Consider the following 15,894-nt stretch of genomic DNA (forward strand, 5'->3'; position numbering starts at 1 on the left):
CAATGGCCATCCACTATGTTCAATCAAAGTGAATCAATTCATCGCGCTTCCGATATGATATGTTGATACCGTAATTGGAACGTAAAACCCGTCGGCGATAGATGGGATCCGTCCGACAACCGGAGAGTGATGGATACCTTTCTCCAACTCGGTGCGTGTCGTGCATTTCACCAACCAACAATGTTAACCGACTACGTTGGGTTGCGGTAACCTTGAATATCGTGGACGAGAATAGGTGTCGTCTCGACGTTTCAAGGTTAATGGGGGTTAAACTCGGTGAACTTTAAAGTTCTCGTTGTGACGACGATGAACAGTGAGTGGGCTTTAAAAATTTATACAGTCATTTAACCCTGCCCTCGCGTTCGTCGCCGGAATTTAAAGCAAACAGTTGGCCCTTATCACTTGACTTATACGTTCTACCAGTTCTCTCCTTCTACCGAAACGAACCCGGTGCGTGAAAAAGTGGATGAACTGCGTTGATGAGCATGTGGAAGTTTTAACGACCTATCGTAAAATAGATGTGTGCTCGCTCGGTAGTGCGATTTTAGAGCTTGGGTAGTACCTTCAATGAAGATGATTTGTTTGTATGTTAAACAATGGGTGGCAACGTAAAAATTGAGTTGCGAACGTATTACCATGATTCAGGATTGATTCACCGAACTAACAGTTGCTATCTTATCTTTGTTTCTTTCCAGAAAGTGAAATATTGTTGATCCAGCTGAGCTTAAGTGTCGCGTCGGACAATTGAACCTACTCGTAGATTTAGGTAAGTGTAAATTGAACATTGCATTCGCATTGCTTTGGGGATATTTATTTTTCCGAAAAGTTTTCAGATTATAATATTTTACATTATTACGATTGTGACACATACAAAAATAGTAGAGATTCCTACAATTCACCCAGGGATTCATCCACAGGGTGTTTAGTATAGGGTGCCAATGGAATGTATGGGAAAAATTTTGCCATCGAATTTCAAAAAATGGTAGTGCTCAAAAGTTTTGTCTCCTCGAAAAAAGTCCCCATGCAAAATTTGAGCTCAATCGGACTTCATTAAGTGGACCCCCAAAGCGGTCAAAGTTTGGCTTTTTTGACCCATGAAAAATCTCCAAAGGGTACATGAAATTTCCGAAATCAATTTTTTTTTTTTTTTTTGATGCCTGATGTCTTAGAAATGCATGAAACGTCGAGATCTGGTGTTATTTGGAAAAAAAATTTTTTTGGAAAAAATCGACCTTTTGGGACTTAATAAATTTTTGAGTTGGGGGAGTGAATTGAATTTGAAATGAACGATTTGAATTCAATTGCTGAGAAATTCAAGGCAATAGTATTGAAACATATCCTATATCATTGTTGATCACTGAAATCATATTATATGTGATATTGTGGTTCATTTACTTTCCATTAGGGTGGTCCTTTTTGTTAAAAAATAAAAAAAAATAAAAAATAGAATTTTAATTGAATATTGAAGACAATAGTATTGGAACATCTCTCACATTATCGTAAGCCATTTTCTACATTCAATATGTGGTATTTTATTAGGGTGGTTTACTTATTTTCCATTACGGTGGGCCTTTCTGTCGAAAAATCATAATTTGAATGGGATATTAAAAACAATAGTATTTTATCACCTCTTTCATCATCGTAGGCCATTTCCTTCATGAGATTCGTGATATTTCATTGGGAAGACTCACTTATATTCCATTACGGTGGTCATTTAAAAAAAAATGCGAATTTGAATGGAATAATAAATACAAGAGTAATTAAACATCCCCTATGTCATCGTAGGCCACTGTTAACATATAATAAGTGATATTTCATTGGGGCTATTGTCCTCAGTTTTACATAAGGGTGATCATTTAATTTGTAAATAAAAAAAAATATTCTCAACAGATCTAACAAATCAACTTTGTTTGTATAGTTTTGAATCATGATTCTTCATTGGCATGCAACTCTTCGTTAAGATATTTTTATTAAGGTTTTCTTTTGAATAGTTAAAATGAAACGTTCCAATAACAATAATCAGTGAATTCAGTGAAGCACAACTCTAACTACCATAATCAAAATACAGATAAAAAAGGAATGAAATAATTTTTGACGTATTCAAATTATGACAATAGCTTCATGGGCGACGATGAAGGGCAACAAAAGTGTTTAGTTTATATTTGCAAAAGAGATTCTCAGCCTTGGGCTCCTTCATTCCCGAAACAAAAGTACGTTGCCTTCTGCTTGCTATAGTACACGCGATTTGGTTGTGACAACGTAGGCAATTCCAGTTTTAACAATCAGTTCTCGTTTATTCTTCAAAGATGTAACAAAGTTCCTTTGAAATTTAGTGCGGAATATTCTTAGAAATTTCCTTTACAATTTTCTTTGGAATTTCTACAGAGTTTTCTTGAGAATTTCCTTACAAATTTGCTTTGGATATTCCATAGAAAATTCCTTAGAAATTTTCTACGAAATTTCCTTTTAACTTCCTTTTTTCATTGCAATTTGCTTCGGGATTTGCTTTGGAATTTTCTTTGGAATTTCCTTAGAAATTCCCTTTTGAATATGCTTTCGATATTTTTCAGAATTGTCGTCGGAATGTCCTTTGGAATGTGCTTCAGAATTTCTTTTTGAATTTTATTCAGTTTATTTTTACATTTTTTTTTCGGGATTTCCTTTACATTTTGAAAGTTTCCATCGAAGTTTCCTTAAGAATTTCTTTTGGAGCTGTGATTTTTTCTTCGAAATTTCCTTAGAAATTTCTTTTTGAATTTCATTCGGAATTTGCTTTGATTTTTTTATGGAATTTCCTATGGAGTTTTTGGAATTTCCTTTGGAATTTTCCACCGAATTTTCTTCGGAATTTCCTTTGGATTTTTTTCGGAATTTCCTTTGGAATTTTCTACGCAATTTTCGTCAGAATTTTCTCTGAAATTTGCTTCGGAAATTCCGTTGGTATTTTTTTTATTTCCTTCGGAATTAACTTTGGAATTTCCGTCGAAATTTTCTTAGCAGTATCCTTTAAAATTCCTTTGCAGTTTTCTTTGAGGCTACTTATCAAATTTTCTTCAGAATTTCCTTTGGAATTCCTTTATTACTTCCTTCAAAATTCTCTTTGAAATTTCTTTCGGAATTTCGTTTAAAGTTTACTTCCAAATTTGTTATAGAGTTTTCTCGGAATTTCCTTCGGAATAACCTTTGGAATTTCCTATGAAGATTTCGGAATTTTATTTAGAAGTTTTGATTTGAATTCTTTTACGGAATTTTCCTTTGGACTGTTTACGTAATTTTCATCAGAATTTCCGTTGAATTTTCTCGGAATTTACTTTGGAATTTCCTTCGAATTGTTTTTTCGGAATTTTTTTAGGAGTATCCTTTAAAATTCCTTTGTATTCTTCGGAACTTCATATCTCATTTACTTTAGAATTTCCTTTGGAATTTCTTCATGAATTTCTTTCAGTAAGTTGCTTCAGGAAGTTATTTTGGATTTCTTTGGAATAACTTTCGGAATTTCCTTCTTCAGTTTTTCAAAATTTTCTTCGGCGTTTCCTTTGGAATTTCTTTCGGAATTTCTTCTGGAATTGCCTTCGGAATTTCCTTTGGAATTTGCTTCTTTAAGACCTGGCTTCGGAATTTCATTTAGAATTTTCTGCGCAATTTTCGTCCGAGTTTTCTTTGGAATTTGCTTCGGAACATCCTTCAAAAATCCATTCGGTTTTATTTTTATGGAATTTCTTTTTGAATTTGCTTTGGGATTTCTTTCGGGATTTGCTTTGGAATTTCTTTTGGAGTTACCTTCGGGATTTGATTTGGAATTTTTTACGTTATTTTCGTCAAAATTTACTTTGCAATTTGCTTCGGGATTTCTTCTGGAGTTTCCTTCGGAATTCCTTTTGGAGCTTCATGCTGAATTTGATTCGGAATTTCATTTGGAATTTCTTTTGAAGCTTTGAAATTATTTCGGAATTTTCTTCGGAAGTACCTCTATAATTTTCGTTTCCTCTGGAATTTCCTTCGGTATTTCCTTCAGAATTTTCTCTGGAATTTCCTTCGAAATTTTCTCTGGAATTTCCTTCGAAATTTCCTTTGGAATTTCCTTCCGTATTTCCCCTCGAATTTTCTTCGAAACTATCTCTGGAATTTCCTTTGGAATTTCCTCTGGAATTTCTTTTGGGATTTTCTCTGGAATTTCCTTCCGAATTTTCTCTGGAATTTCCTTCAGAATTTTCTCTAGAATTTCCTTCGGAATTACCTCTGGAATTTCCTTCGGAATTTCCTGCGAAATTTTCCTTGGAATTTCCTGATAAATTTCGTCTGGAATTTCCTTCGGAATTTTCTCTGGAATTTCTTTCGGAATTTCCACTGGAATTTCCTTCACAATTTCCACTGGAATTTCCTTCGTAATTCCCTCTGGAATTTCCGTTGGAATTTCCTTCGGTATTTCCTTCAGAATTTTCTCTGGAATTTCCTTCGGAATTTGCAAAACTAAGTTGGAAAGGTCACTGAGGCTCACCCGACCAGAACCACATAACAAGATTATAACACATTCCTATCAGCAGCAGTTACAAATAACAGAAGTTGATAAAATTTTGCTATCAAGATGGCTTTGTACTCAACTTGTTATATTTTTAGTAACACATTTATAACAACATTTGTTATATATTTGACATCGCATTTATAAGTTTGTTGCAAATAACATCCGATGTCATAAACAGAAACATAGTTTGCAATAATTTTGTTATTTTGTAACATTCTTGCAACACAGTCTGTAATAATTTTGATATAATTGTAACAGTGTTTGTTATATTTAAGTTTAAATTGGTGCAAATTTTGTTAGAATTTTTGTTATTTTAACTACTAACGGTACATGTTTTATAACAGCTGGTGATATAAAAAAATCATATCAGGGGAACACATTCTGTTATAATCTTGTTTCTTCCGTCTGGTCGGGCAATGCTTGATATCTGAGATGAATGCATCTGAAATCACGAAGTAGCAAGCGGATTTTGTATGAGACGAGGACTCCGAACTGGTTCAGCTTAGTGAAGTGTTGCATTCCGAATTAAAATCAGGCAAAACTTTTCGAAAGGACCTTTCTAACAATGAGAGACTTTCTAGAAAACTCTTTTGTTGTTAACTAAGTTACCTTTACATTTTTCGTCGAACATTACGTAGTAGTCGACACCATAATCTTTCGGTCTGTAGATATTAAGGTTGAAATTTTTACAATTACACCATAATTAAGGAAAGTGGACGCTACTTTTTCGAGAAATCATGGTTTCAAACTGTACGCTAATGGAAAATGAGAGAAACTCCCTAATGAAATATGTTAACAGTGTCCTACGATGATTGCGCATATCAAATGGAACTAGAGGCGCATGAATTCAGAGGAATTTAAAGCCTCTCTAAACAAAAATGAAGACAATGGTCTACGATTATAAAAGAGGTGTTAAAATACTAAAAGGATCAAATTCAAAATTTCTTGATTTTTTTTTTTAATTTTTGGCAAACACCAATGGAAAATAAGTGAGCCACCCTAATAAAATAGCACGAATCTAATGAAGGAAATGCCCTACGATGATGAAAGAGGTGATAAAATACTGTTGTTTTTAATATCCCATTCAAATTATGATATTTCGACAGAAAGGCCCACCCTAATAGAAAATATGTGAACCACCCTAATAAAATACGACATATTATATGTAGAAAATGGCTTACGATAATGTGAGAGATTGTCTTCAATATTCAATTAAAATTCAATTTTTTATTTTTTTTTATTTTTTTTACAAAAAGGTCCACCCTAATGGAAAGTAAATGAACCACCCTAATGAAATATCACATATAATATGTTTTCAGTGGTCAACAATGATATAGGATATGTTTCAATACTATTGCCTAGAGTTTCTCTGCAATTGAATTCAAATCGTTCATTTCAAATTCAATTCACTCCTCCAACTCAAAAATTTACCAAGTCCCAAAAGGTCGATTTTTTTCAAATAACACCAGATCTCGATGTTTCATGCATTTCTAAGACATCTGGCATCAAAAAAAAATCGATTTCGGAAATTTCATGTACCCCCCCTTTGGAGATTTTTCAAGGGTCAAAAAAGCCAAACTTTGACCGCTTTGGGGGTCCACTTAATGAAGTCCGATTGAGCTCAAATTTTGCATGGGGACTTTTTTCGAGGAGACAAAACTTTTGAGCACTACCATTTTTTAAAATTCGAAAAATCGATTTTCATTGGCACCCTAGTGTATACTACCTGGAAAAAACCTGGAATTATCACAGAATTTCGGCTACTCTCAGGGAAATTACTTTGAAGCAGTAGTACATGCAGAGTGGTTCAAAAAATCGTTTTTGCTCCACACCGTTCATTCGATTCTAGATCAAATTCTGATTGTCCCCCCAAATTTGAGCTCATTCGGATGAAAACTGAGACTGAACAAGCCCTTTAAAGTTTATATGGGAATTACTATGGGAAAAGCAAGCAATTCATTCAATCAGTCATAGTGTTTGCCCATGTGCTCTTGAGGATTAGTGCTTCGTTGATACTGTGAGATATATTCATCAGCTACAACTTTGCCGAAGACCATTTTTAAATCGGACGCCCCAGTAATTAGTTACCCTGAAAAAAGTAGCTAGCTAGCAATCCCAGGATTTCTTCCAGATGTTTTTACACTTATTCTTTTACCGATTTCTTCAGTTGTCACTTCTAGATTTACCACCGATCCAACAGGAGCTCTTTCACAAAGGTTTATTACAGAGAAGATATATGTGCGGATTTTTTCATTTATTCTAGACATTTTCATTAGGATTCTTTTTCAAAATTCATCCTTAATTACTCTCAAGAGTCGCCCCAAAAAACCTTCAGGCATTTTTCGATGAAATCTAAAGTTTTCCAAGAATTTCCCGATAAATTTGACCTTTGATCCCTCAAGAACTTTCTCGTGGCATTTCCCCACCATTTCATCAAAATATTTTTATTGCGGTTCATATATGTCTCTAAAAAATTAAATAATAATTTCAAATCTCCATGTGTTCTGCCAACACTTTATTCAATGTTCCATGCTAGGTTATGTTATATCAGTTATTACAGTTATTGCTCCGATTACTCATAGAGAGGTTATTCATGGATTCTTTCCGAATTTCTTCAAAACGTCTTATTAAGATATTGTATTTTTTTGTTATCTTAGCAATCTATCAAGGAAATTCTAGGAAGAATTTTATCAACAATATATGAGTTTTTCAGAAATCAATTTATCAAGGTATACTTAGAACTCACACAAGTTTCATCTGAAGTTAAGTTTTTTAAGCAGTCTCTAAAATTCGTATTTTCAAAACGATCAGTCGCTACAAGCCCTGATTTTCCCAAGATATCATCTAGAAAAAAAAAACAAATGCCCTCCGAGAAATATTCTAGAATGGTTATTTTTTTTTTCTGGACATAGAATAGAGTTTACTCTGTTCTATGAGATCTAGCGAAAATTTTACAAATGATAAATTTTTTAAACAGCTCAAAAACTTGCTATGCAGTTTGAAAGCGCGCACAATTTTAATTTAAGACTTACTAGTCCAATTGAAAATCAAGCTACTCAGGACTTCGAAAATATTCTCAATCAAGAGAACGTTTTCGAAAATTCCTGGGAGACTGATTTGGAAGAAGTGAGAACTATTATTAAAAAATTTCAAAAATATGAAAGCTCCTGGCGATGATGGAATTTTCTACATCCTCATCAAGAAATTTCCAGAAAGTAGCTTATCATTTTTAGTTGATATATTTAACAAATGTTTTCAATTAGCATATTTCCCAACAAATGGAAAAATGCTAAGGTTGTACCAATTTCAAAACCAGACAAAAATCCTGCAGAAGCTTCTAGCCATCGTCCAATCAGTTTGCTTTCCTCCATCAGTGAACTTTTTGAAAAGGTTATTTTGAACAGAATGGTGGCCCACATCAACGAAAATTCAATTTTGCCAATGAACAGTTCGGATTCCGCCATGGACATTCGACCACTCATCAACTTGATCCGTTCCAACAAATCTGAAGGCTATTCTACTGGTCTTGCTCTTCTAGACATAGAAAAAGCATTCGACAGTGTTCGGCATGAAGGTTTGATCGTAAAATTAAAAAACTTTAATTTTCCAACATACATTGTTAGAATAATTCAGTTATCTGTCAAATCTTTCCTTTTCAGGTTAATTATCAGATCTCCAGATCTGAAAGACTTCCTGTAAGAGGTGGTGTTCCCCAAGGCAGCATTTTGGGACCAATATTATACAATATTTTCACATCTGACTTACCTGAGTTACCTCAGGGATGTCAAAAATCCTTGTTTGCGGATGACACAGGCCTCTCCGCCAAAAGACGAAGCCTGCGTGTCATCTGAAGTCGATTGCAAAAAAAGTTTGGATATTTTTCCTTCATACTTGCAAAAATGGAAGATTTCTCCTAATGCTTTCAAAACTCAACTAATAATATTCCCACATTAATCGAAAGCTCTTTATTTGAAACCTTCAAGTAGACATGTTGTCACTATGAGAGGGGTTCCAATAAATTGGTCAGATGAAGTTAAGTATCTAGGGCTCATGCTAGATAAGAATTTAACTTTCAAAAATCACATTGAGGGCATTCAAGCCAAATGTAACAAATATGTAAAATGTCTCTATCCCCTTATTAATAGAAAATCAAAACTTTGTCCTAAGAACAAGCTTTTGATATTCAAACAAATTTTCAGGCCAGCCATGTTGTATGCTGTACCAATATGGACTAGCTGTTGTAATACCAGGAAGAAAGCTCTGCAGAGAATTCAAAATAAAATTTTGAAAATGATTCTGAGGCTTCCTCCCTGGTTTAGTACCAATGAGTTACATAGAATATCCGATGTTGAAACAAATGAACAAATGTCAAATAAAATAATTAATAATTTCAGGCAAAAATCGTTACAATCTTCTATCGCCACGATTAATGCGTGATATGTTTAGGTTAAGTTAGGTTAAGTATATTCAAAGCGTTTTTTTCTATTATAAGCAGGTGAAATCAACTCACCTGTAAAAAATCTAAACTGCTACGGTAAATGAAATGTAATATGTTGTTAACAAAATGTTGGTAAATTCTTAAATTTGTTTTACCAAATTAGGATGATAGTGTTGTCTAATAACACAGAACATCTAAGATATAAGTAATGAATGCAATGTTTGGAATGATTAAAATAAAGAAAATAATAAAAAAAACGACGGACATGGTGACATAATCCGGGACCGTCTGGGCCATCCATCTGTTCTGGAGTTTAGAACATAGGATTTACAATCGTAACATTAGCGTTTTTCACTATTCAAAATTACTATAAGTATAAGATTCAATCACGTTGAGAAGGTCAACAGATACTATCATATATGCTGGGATAACAATTATGCTTTAAGTTTACTTATGGCTTTCATGTTTCGAAACAAAATCAAAGGAATTTCTTTGCTAACGCTTCGTACAAAGTCACTCCAAACTAAAACTAGTCAAATAAACATATGCACAACTAGAATCTCAAGCTACAATTAATGCACTTTCGATTTCACACAAATCCCCTTCGCCTCATTTCCATTATATGCAAATAGTGCTGACTTTTTCACTTTCCTCGTCACTCTGCTGTCGACGTCTTGGCGGCTTGCTCAGAGAGCATCATCGCGTTATAGTTCGCAGTTAATAACTTTATTACTTCAGGCACGGCTAGGGGCTAGGGCGGCCCTATTGGATCATCGAAAAGCTCATGCAAACATCGCGCCTCCGTTCCATTCATCTGTCATCCTTCCGTCATCATCATCAACCAGCAAAGCATTAGGTACACGAACAAGAGATCCGGCACAAGATATCGCAAGCGTGGGGCCCAGATAGCCGTAGCGGTAAACGCGCAGCCACTCAGCAAGATCAAGCTGAGGATCGTGGGTTCGAATCCCACCGGATTAGAATTTTTCTAGACTTCTCAGGGCATAGAGGTTCTTCGTATCTGCCACACGACACGCGACACATGCTAAAATGATCAATCGACCTCGTAAATTTTAGTTAATAACTGTGGAAGCGCTCCTGATAACACTAAACTGAAAAGCAGGCTCTGCCCCAGTTGGAACGTAACGCCACAACTAAGTTGAAGGAGAAGATATCGCAAGGGCACAAATGTGACTTCGATGAAAGGTGCAATTATTTTTAGATCAGAAAAATGGTTCACCGATGGAGAAGATACCACTATACGGCACGCTCTTATCAAAGCGACTGTGGGTGATGATGCAAAATGAGAAGTCCACCGAGAGTCTCATTAAGATAATTGCAGGGGTTGTCCTACTCGCTTCGAGTGGTGGCTTTACATAGGAAAAAGGGAAAGTTAATTAAGCTTCTTGGAATTGTTTTGCTTTGTATGATATGTAGAGTGAAGTTATAGTACATTTCTAGCTCAAAACACAAATCGCATAGACGTTATTTTTCCGAATAGAATGAAACTTTGTGCATGTATCAGTGTCGGTCCGATTTGATTTTTTTCCATTTAAATTTTTATGAAGTTCCAAGACTTAGTTTGTAAAAGGCACATAAAAATATTTTCAAAGTTTGAAAATTTATAATTCAATAAAAAAATAATACTTTGAGAAAAAAAATAATAAATCCATGTTGACGATTCTCAAAATCTTACCCTTATTTTGTTCTACATTATTGAATCCGTAAAAACTTTACATTTTTATCCAGGAATACAAATCAATCTGTTGTAGAAAATCCCAGAAATACAGTCAGAACATTTTATCCATACTTTTCAACCAATTGCTGCTTCTGTAAAAAAAATGTACACAAGCAGCAATTGGTTGAATTCTAGATAAACATTAAAAATACAATTCATAATTCGATAACAGCTTAAAACTTTCAAATAAATCATTCAGACAGATATACCCTATTAATTTCGCATGCATAATTTTGAAGTCGTAAAAAATAATAGTATTCTTGTAAAAAAAGAAACTCGATGAATAACTTTAGACTTTGAGCAGCAAATCTTTGCAGTATTTTCATTATTAATTCATTCGAATTCCTCAACAAATATGTAAACCATCTCCTTTAGAAACTATGCAGGACGTTTTACAAGGCATTGCAACAGATTTTTAACATTAAAATTTTCCAAAGAAAATTCGCCAAAAAATATTTGTTTCGTTAAAAATTTATTTTATCTTATACTAATAAATCAGATAAAAATCAACCAATATTTTTTGGGAACATTGTTTGAATTTCAAACAGAACTATTACAAGCAATATACGTTGAAATCTGTTCGATATTGTATCTGAAGCGCCCAGTAACTTGTCCATACAGTTTCCAAGGAATACACCACGAAGTTCTATCTGCCACGTGTCCAAAAAATCGAAAGGCTTAGTTGATCTCTAAAATTGTTGACAACGCCATGTGCTCGTCAATAATTCCAAATGATTCTCGAGAATAAAATGTCGCTTGTTAGATACCCTCAGCAAAATAACGAACATAACGATCACCATAAAATATATGGTGGTGTCAGCTTTGAGAACAAGTATCAAAATTAGCAAAATAATAAGCGTGTAGTTTTTGAACGGATTTTACAGTATCAGGGGTGTCTTTCTTCTGGGGGCGGGACGTTTCGAATGAAGACGATTCGTATAATTTTATGGATGGACGTTTCGCATAAGGAACATTTGGCATAAAGAGAATTATATGCCTTCTTTAACCCCTCTACCGGCAGGCATTTTTTACCGCTAAAAAAACATTTAAAAGGCGATAACTTTTTTGTATCTCGATATTTTTGCACCATTTTTTCACAAGATCTCAAAAAAAAAAACTCTAAGAATCCGTGTCGATATCAATCATTGGTGATTTAGTTTTGAAGATATTCCAATGTTCGTTGGGGGGCCGACATTTTCCATATACATAAACTGTCTTTAGCGGCCATTTTGTTTTTGATCAATTTATCAAAAAAATAAAATAAAATGTGTACTATACAATTCCAGGTAAGAAGGAGCTACTCTGAAAAAATCATACAAATCGGTTCAGTATTGGAGAAATTGTTTGTTTTATTTGTTAAACGGTGCTATCTATTCTTATATGATACTGCTGTATGCGAAGCGTTCATTATGCCAAACGTCCTTATGCGAAACGTCTTTATGCGAAACTTCTTTATGCGAAATGGGTAACCCCCTTTCTTCTTATTATTTTCTTTCCATTTCTCACGTTATTCCAACTAGAATTTAAGCATAATAGTTTATGAAAACTTGCAGTATTTTCAATTGAGAACTTTCTTCATTATTATAAAAGTATCGTGGGTAATTGCACTCTAAAGTTTCTCAACTACACCTCTATTCGTGACCAGCTTCTTTCAATAATGTCTTATTTTAAAGCTGCACCTTTGCTTTGGAGGACATCCGCAAATGGCCACAGCAATAATACCACGCTAGTGTTTTGTAAAACAAGTGTGCTTTCCAGATGGTGCTTGTACTCAGTACATAGGCAGCTATATCCTATTCTTGGCACTTTTGATTCAATTCGGCAGTGGAGTTTTTTGAAAGCTACAAGGCTCATTATTGGCCACAATAAGCGTCGTACTAAAGCGCTTCTTAGTGCAAAATTTCAGAAAATTTTGCCTAGAAAAAACCCCCCAAGCCAAGGTGAATCATGGAAGTGCCCAAGTAGCTCTGCACCCAACTGCAGGTACTTAGGTTAAAAATTGAACTGAAGAAGACCTACTACCGAGGGAAATAATCACCAGAAAAAAATATCCGGCACTCGTTTTATTTTTTGAAGTGAAGATTATACAGAGAATATTCACGTGGATCCACGCATTTTAAAATATATTTTTTTTCCGCTTCAGCAGGCTTTGATATATGGAAACGATTTTTATGAATATTCTTCCAAACGCGATAATGTTTTAATGGTATTATGAATAACGCATGTTATTTAAGTAGATGAATAAACCGAATTTAGTACTATACCATTTAATTCCACTAGAGTTTGTATCTTTTGACAGATACGCGTATTTCGACCTCAACTGTAAGGCCGTCTTCAGTGTCGTGTACTAGACTCACATAAAAATCAATAGCTAATTACTGAGACGTCCGATTTGAAAACGATCTTCGGCAAATTTGTAGCTGATGAATGGATCTCACAGTATAAATGTAGCTCTAATCCCCAAGAACACATGGGCAAACACTAGGGCCGATTGAATGATTTGCTGGATTTTCCCATAGTAATTCCCATATAAACTTTGAAGGGCTTGTGCAGTCTCAATTTTCATCCGAATGAGCTCAAATTTTGAGAGAACACACAGAATTCGTAGTTGAATCGAATAAGCGGTGTGGAGCATACATAATTAGAAGAAAAAAAATTCATTCTTACAAATTGCTATGTTTGCCATTATGAAATTTGTGAATAAACCCTACAGATTTATCTGTATTTTATTGATTTTTTCGGATATTTTTGGTAAGGAATCTGTTTATGACGATTGAAGATTTCTTGGAAAAATACAAATATACCTTCAGATGGTTCCAGGTTATTTGGCCGAATGCCGTTTGGCCGAAATTGAAAACAAAAGTGAACTACAGTAAGCGTGGATTAATAATGAATATCAATGAACTTATTCAGCTTGTTCATATAAAAGGATAAATCATCATTGATATACATTAATAAGCTTTTTAGCGTTAGTTCAAGTAACAGTCAGTGCTGAAAGAAGAACATCCTAAATGAAGCAGTTGTTCACTTCAATGATAGCGGTAATAGTCACCAGCAAATGTTTTCGCATCGCGTTTTTACACTGGTCTCACAATTATGAATCAATTATAGCTTTGCGAAAATTAAAATAAATATAGCAAGCTAAATAAACAACATATTTCAGTGAATTCAACACCAAATGGTAACGTTAGGCATATACTTACAGTTCATGCACATTGTACTCATTGGAATAGCTGATATGTAATATTGAAAATTTTCTCTTATTTTCACATAGTGCAAAACCACATTTTAAAAATCGGCAAAAAACCTGTCCACAAATATGAATCAATATGCCAACAATTTATGAATCAGTTGATTATTTTCATTTATTTTACAATAGATGTTGAATGGTCCATATGTGTATGAGAGCCCAATAGTTTTTGACAGTAACTAAAACGGCTTAAGATTGATTTGTCCTTCTGCTGGATCGGGTATATATGTCATAATTCTGACATCAATAAGTCTTGGCTTATTCTTTTCACAACGGAAAAATAGTGTTCTTCTTTGACGTAAGTGTTAACCGAGTCGTTTATTGCTATACGCAAGCAATAGTTTACATGTTGTAATCTTAATCTTAGAGGAAAATGACATCTCACCAAAGTTAACCCTTGAGCTAAAACAAATATGTTTTGAATAAAACTTATTATAAGCTTCAATTCCAATAACTATGAAACATATATCTCTTGAAAGAACAGCCTATGATCAAGAGAAGGAAAAATCTCTAATGAAAATTTAAGCAAGTGTAATGCATAAAATCGTTCCAGTACAACTACAAAGAACAGCTGATGATTTGATGAAGGAAAAATTCCCAATTAAAATATAAGCTAAATTATTGCCGTTAGTAATGGAACCAGTATAGCTCGAAAGAATGGCCTATGTTTAAAAGAAGGAAATTTTATTGATGAAATCATTAAAAACATTTGAAACCTTATTACACCGTTGGTAATCAATCGGCAAATCAATCATCACCTCAGAGTCTTGACGCGATGTGTGAAGTTCACAACTTCGTCCTGAATTGAAGGGTCGATGTTGTCATTCTCTTGGAGCTCTTATATAGTGACGAACATGACGTCCCGTCACATCATAAAAATCAACAACTATACTATACAGAATTCTTCCAAAATTATACAGATTCTTGAGTAAAAATAGAAATTTTTATATTTTAAAACTTTAATATTCAAACTGAAAAAGGAAAATTCTGCATTGTACTTATTGATTGTTATTTCCTTAAAAATCTTGTGTAATTGTCATTTCTATCTTCATTTTTAAAGATACAGATTGAAATTACAAATTTGGGTAAATTTGGGGTCCAATGCCGTTCTCAAAAATGTTGTTACATTTTCGTGCTACAGGTCGCCAAAGTTTTATTGGTGTTTTCATGAAATTTAAAGTATGATTTATCATTTTTGTTGGTAAGCAGATATAGTTTTTTGCTCATAAAACCGTTGAATCTCGAATAATGTGCTTATTTCATAGGAAATTGCCTACATTTAGGCGTATTAGGCAGAGATTTTCAAAGTTTAATTTTGCAATAAACTGATCAAATACTAGAGTCTCAAGAATTATGATATCATTTTCAGATTCAGTAGCTAGTAGGTATTTAGTATTTAGTAGGTAGGGAAATTTTTAGTTCTGAAATCTGCTTTGTTATATGGTGATCAATTTCGCCCCAGTGTGTCATTTTATTTATTTGACATTAAAACTATTTTTTTATATGTTTGATATTATTTTATGAAAAATCAATTTCATAAACTGATAAAGATTAATGGAGTACTTATTTTGTCGAAATTTATTTGACAATATTTGAATTCCAAAGGATAACACAACACAAAGTTGTAAAATTGTGATCAATTTGCCCCCGAATTACGGTAACGATTCTGCAGCGCCATCGGCTAAACTGAAGCCAAAGTCCGTCACGACCCCACATTCTACTTCACAGCTCTACATCTCCTCTACAATTTTACATCTCATTTATCCAAATTGAATTTTGTGTCTACGAACTTCAGATTTCTCGTCAACAAATATTTCTAGCATCGATATATTATGATGTTTGTTGATAAGTATCGTTTAACCCATAAAAATTGAATTCTGAGACAAATTATGCAAATGAATTGCCATACAAGCTTGAAAACTTGCATGCAACTTGCCTAAACTAGT

The 15,894-nt window shown here is 33.9% G+C and overlaps 1 protein-coding gene across 6 annotated transcripts in view; it reads left to right on the forward strand.

Annotated features, from left to right (window-relative positions):
- LOC5566316 (dnaJ homolog subfamily B member 6) overlaps nt 1–15,894 on the forward strand; it is a 435,678-nt gene that overhangs the window by 207,231 nt on the left and 212,553 nt on the right. For all 6 annotated transcript variants that reach the window (XM_021851550.1, XM_021851554.1, XM_021851549.1 and 3 more), the window contains one exon: nt 696–766. The gene's annotated coding sequence lies outside the window, so the exon portion shown is untranslated. The remainder of the gene's footprint in view (nt 1–695; nt 767–15,894) is intronic.

This window comes from Aedes aegypti, chromosome 3 (genome assembly GCF_002204515.2).
Source record: "Aedes aegypti strain LVP_AGWG chromosome 3, AaegL5.0 Primary Assembly, whole genome shotgun sequence".
Lineage (NCBI taxonomy): Eukaryota > Metazoa > Arthropoda > Insecta > Diptera > Culicidae > Aedes > Aedes aegypti.